Raw genomic sequence first — 4,376 nt, 5'->3', positions numbered from 1 at the left:
ATACACAATTCAACAGAGCCCTCCCATAGCTTTTCACTAGGTACCTGAAGCAAGATTCCTCCTGCTTAGAATAGGTGGAGGCTGGGCATGGTGGCTCATGCCTGTAATTCCAGCACTTTGGGAAGTCGAGGTGGGCCGATTACCTGAGGTCAGGAGTTTGAGACAAGCTTGGCCAACATGGTGAAACCCTGTCTCTACTAAAAATACAAAAATTAGCCAGGCGTGTTGGTGTGCGCCTATAGTCCCAGCTACTCGGGAGCCTGAGGGAGGAGAATAGATTGAACCTTGGGGGCAGAGGTTGCAGTGAGCCGAGATCACGCCACTGCACTCCAGCCTGGATGACAACAAGATTCCATTTCAAAAAAAAATAGGTGGGGGAAGACACCCTCAAATTAACCCAGAAAAAAAAATGGTAGCTCAGAATTATATTCTCCTAAGGTTTCACAGCTGCTCAACACCAGAAATAGATTATGAAGTCTTTTGCCTAAGCACGTCTATAAAAGTTTCAGTGTTGACCAAAAGAAGACACAGTTTTCTCATTAAACTTTGTCTTGATGGGTCTCAAAATTCTGTGACAGATTTTTGGTCAAGTTGTTTCCATTAAAAATTACTGATTTTGAAAACTAATGACTTGCCAGGTGCAGTGGCATGTCTGTAATTCCAGGTACTCAGAAGGTTGAGGTGGGAGAATTGCTTGAACCCAGGAGGCGGAGGTTGCAGTGAGCTGAGATGGTGCCACTGTACTCCAACCTGGGCAACAGAGTGAAACTGTGTCTCAAAAAACAAAACAAAACAAAACCAAAACCAAAACCAAAAAATCTGATTACTGAAAATTGCTACATGAAAACAAAACAAATATGATTCATAAAATATTCTCCTTTCCTTCTGAATCTTTTATGATGCATTATTATCATTAACCAGTCTTTTACTATTAAACTTAAATGGCCAATTGAAACAAACTGTTCTAGACAGTTCTTCCATGACTGATTAAGACTGGGGTGGCAGGTACTAGGGATAATGTTCATTTAGCCTTCCGAGCCTTCTGGGCAGGCTTGGTGACCTTGCCAGCTCCAGCACCCTTCTTGTCCACTGCTTTGATGAAACCAACAAACAGCAAAAGGACTCAGGGGAGCTCGTCAGAAAAGCTCTCAACACACATGGGGTTGCTAGAAACCATATCCATGGTGGAAGCATCACCTGATTTTAAGAATTTAAATCTTCCAGCTTCTTACCGGAACAGCAATCAGTCTTTTTCTTCAGCCCAGCAAACTTACAAGCAACGTGAGCTGTCTGACAATTCAGCACAGGGCCACAATCAGTACTGATATGGCCTGGGTGGTTCAGGATAATCACCTGAGCAGTGAAGTCAACTGCTTCCACAGGTGGGTCATTTATGCTGTTACCAGCAACATTGCCACAACGAACATCTTTGACAGACACATTCTTGACATCGAAGCCCACATTGTCCCCAGGAAGAGCTTCACTCAAAGCTTCATGATGCATTTCAACAGACTTTCCTTCAGTTGTAACGCTGACTGGAGCAAAGGTGACTACTGTGCCGGGCTTGAGAACACCAGTCTCTGCCCAGCCCATAGAGACAGTACCAATATCACCAATGTTGTAGACATCCTGGAGAGGCAGACGCAAGGACTTGTCAGTTGGACGAGCTGGTGGCAGGATGTAATTCAGAGCTTCAGGCAGCATGGTTCCACTGTCATTGCCATCATTACGGGTGACTTTCCATCCCTTTAACCCAGGCATGTGAACCCTTGGCACCAGCATGCTGTCACAGTTCCAAACAGAAATTGGCACAAATGCTACTATCCAGGGGATAGGGGTTGTAGTCAATTTTCTTAATGTGAGTGCTGATTTTCTCAATGACTTCCTTGTGTCTTTTCTGGCTGTAGGGTGGCTCGGTGGAATCCATTTTAACACCAACGATTAGTTGTTTCACACCCAGGGTGTAAGTTAGAAGGGCACACTCATGAGTCTGCTCATTCTTGGAGACACCAGCTTCAAATTCACCAACACCAGCAGCAATAATCAGGACAGCACAGTCAGCCTAAGATGTGCCTGTAATGACATTTTCGATAAAGTCTCTGTGTCTTGGGGCATCAATGTTAGTCACGTAGTACTCGCTGGTCTCAACTTTCCATGGGGAGATGGTGACGTCAATGGTGACATCACACTCTTGCTGAGCTTTCAGTGTGTCCAAGACCCAGGCTTACTTTAAGGAGCCTTTTCCCATCTCGGCAGCCTCCTCTGTGACCAAAAGAAGACACAAGTTTTTCTACCATTCTTTTATCAACTCCACCGCATTTGGAGATCAGATGGCCAGTAGTGGTGGACTTGCCTGAATCTATGTGTCCAATGATGACAATGTTGACAAGAATATTTTTCCTTTCCCATTTTGGCTTTTTGGAGTGGTTTTCATGATACCTGTGTTCTGGCAGCACACCCATTCCAAGAAAGCTCTTTTCTGACATTCTTGAGTGGTTTGAGGCGGGTAGGGCTTTATAACACTGAGGTGATGCATATTATGTGTTTCTGAAGCCTCTAGAAGACTAGAGTTCACCCCTGAAATGACTTATAACAAAAGAATAAATAATGGCATTATTAAAAGGAAATTTATAAACATGAGGTTCAAGTAGTTCAAATAGTGGGATTGAGATAAAGAAAGCTAGATGCGTATGTTCAGCCCCTCCATGGGGCTAGAACTGAAGGAAACTTTTAGAGAAAACTTCAGAAGCAGATCTTTGTCTTTATTTTTTCCTTTTATCATTGTTCTCTACATATCTAATGAATGGAGACTATTTGTGACACTAGGTGCTCTTGTTCTCTGCCTTCTCTGGGGTTCCTGGAAGCCCTTCCTCACCTGTTCAGAACAGTCCAGCTCCTCCCCACCCTTGCACATCCCATTTAGTAGAGTGAAAGCCTGCATTGCCATCACTCAAGTAGGCCCTCAAGGGACCCACTCTGCCTCCAAGTGACTTTTCAATGTTTCCTTTGTGATATGGTTTGGCTGTGTCCCCACCCAAATGTCATCTTGAATTGTAGATCCCATAATTCCCATGTGTCATGGAAGGGATCCAGTGGGAGGTAATTGAATCATGGGGGTAGGTCTTTCCTATGCTGTTCTCATGATAGTAAATAAGTCTCATGAGATCTGATGGTTTCATAAAGGGGAGTTCTCCTGCACATGCTGTCTTGCCTGCTGCCATGTAAGACGTGACTTTGCTCCTCATTCATCTCCCGCAATGGTTGAACTAACTTACATTCCTACCAACAGTGTACAAGCATTCCTATTTCTCCACAGCCTCACTAGCATCTGTTGTTTCTTGACTTTTTAATAATTGCCATTCTGACTGGTGTGAGATGGTATCTCATTGTGGTTTTGATTTGCATTTCTCTAACGATCAATGATGTTGAGCTTTTTTTCATGTTTCTTGGCCGATAGATGTCTTCTTTTGAGAAGTGTCTGTTCATATCCTTTGCCCACTTTTTGATGGGGTTGTTTGTCTAACTATTTTTTTACACCCATCAACCATACCCACCTCCCCCACCAGCCCTCCATTACCCTTACCAGCCTCTGGTAACCATCCTTTTACTCTCTATGTCCGTGAGTTCAATTGTTTTTGATTTTTGTTTAGATCTCACAAATAAGTGAGAACATGAGGAGTTTGTCTTTCTGTGCCTAGCTTATTTCACTTAACATAATGATCTTCAGTTCCATCTATGTTGTTGCAAATGACAGGATCTCATTCTTTTTTACAGCTGAATAGTACTCCATTGGGCGTATGTACCACATTTTCTTTTTCCTTTCATCTGTTGATGGACACTTAGGTTGTTTCCAAATCTTGGCTGTTGTGAACAATGCTGCAATAAACATGGGAGTGCAGATATCTCTACCATATACTGATTTCCTTTCTTTTGGGTATATATCCTGCAGTGGGATTGCTGGATCATGTGATAGCTCGATTTTTAGTTTTTTGAGGAACCTCCAAACTGTTCTTCATAGTAGTTGCACTAATTTACATTCCCACCAACAGTGTACCAGGGTTCTCTTTTCTCTACATCCTTGTCAGCATTTGTTATTGCCTGTCTTTTGGATATAAGCCATTTTAACTGGGGTGAGACGATATCTCATTGTAGTTTTGATTTGCATTTCTCTGATGACTAAAGACGTTGAGCACCTTTTCATATGTCTGTTTGTCATTTGTATGTCATCTTCTGAGAAATGTCTATTCAGATCTTTTGCTCTTTTTGACTGGATTATTTGATTTTTTTTCCTATAGAGTTGTTTGAGATCCTTATATATTCTGGTTATGAATCTCTTGTCAGATGGATAGTTTGCAAATATTTTTTCCCATTCTGTG

The 4,376-nt window shown here is 42.5% G+C and overlaps 1 pseudogene; it reads right to left on the bottom strand.

The window, feature by feature from the left end:
* Nucleotides 1-1,021: 1,021 nt before the first annotated feature.
* Nucleotides 1,022-2,248, bottom strand: LOC741454 (elongation factor 1-alpha 1-like; annotated as a pseudogene).
* Nucleotides 2,249-4,376: the final 2,128 nt, after the last annotated feature.

Source organism: Pan troglodytes, chromosome 1 (genome assembly GCF_028858775.2).
Source record: "Pan troglodytes isolate AG18354 chromosome 1, NHGRI_mPanTro3-v2.0_pri, whole genome shotgun sequence".
Taxonomy (NCBI): Eukaryota; Metazoa; Chordata; class Mammalia; order Primates; family Hominidae; genus Pan; species Pan troglodytes.
Note: the sequence above shows the minus strand (reverse complement) of the source record. Positions and strands in the feature narration are given on the sequence as shown.